This window comes from Penaeus monodon, chromosome 19 (assembly GCF_015228065.2).
Source record: "Penaeus monodon isolate SGIC_2016 chromosome 19, NSTDA_Pmon_1, whole genome shotgun sequence".
Taxonomy (NCBI): domain Eukaryota; kingdom Metazoa; phylum Arthropoda; class Malacostraca; order Decapoda; family Penaeidae; genus Penaeus; species Penaeus monodon.
In genome coordinates, this window is record NC_051404.1 from 9,845,460 (window position 1) to 9,846,044 (window position 585).

Below are 585 nucleotides of genomic sequence, written 5' to 3' on the forward strand. Positions count from 1 at the left end.
TTTAAAACTGTAATAGTGACCCTTTCCCTATGGTATTATTGAAGTGTAGATAATTTGATTAAGATCAGACAGCCTTTGACTGCGAGAGCGTTCTCCATGATCCGCTTTATATGTTTGTAATTCTGTCCTTTTGTTCATTTGTGCTATTTCGGTATGTGACGGGCCTTATATCAAAGGAATTTCCGTAAATTTCATAGGGCACATCACCTTTGTGATGTAAACACATTCTCATTCATTCTTAATGATACCCATCAAACGGCATCTAAACCTAATTTCGCTTTCCTTACATATAAAGAGAATCTGAACAGTGGCATCTCAAAGGGCTATAGTTTCATATATACCCGACGTATGCTATTCCTTTTGTGCTTCGTACAGGCTAATATGATATTCAACATCTGTAATCAGCAAGACTACAGTTGATAAGGGGAAGATTTCCATGGTAGGTAGAGATCACTTGGTGTATAATTAATTAGCTTACTTAACGTTGATTTCATTACAAATTCAGGATAAGTGAAGTAAGAAATGAAGGATTATTCGTCTCGCATTGGATGATGACAACGCCATTTTTTCTTTCATTTTTCATTC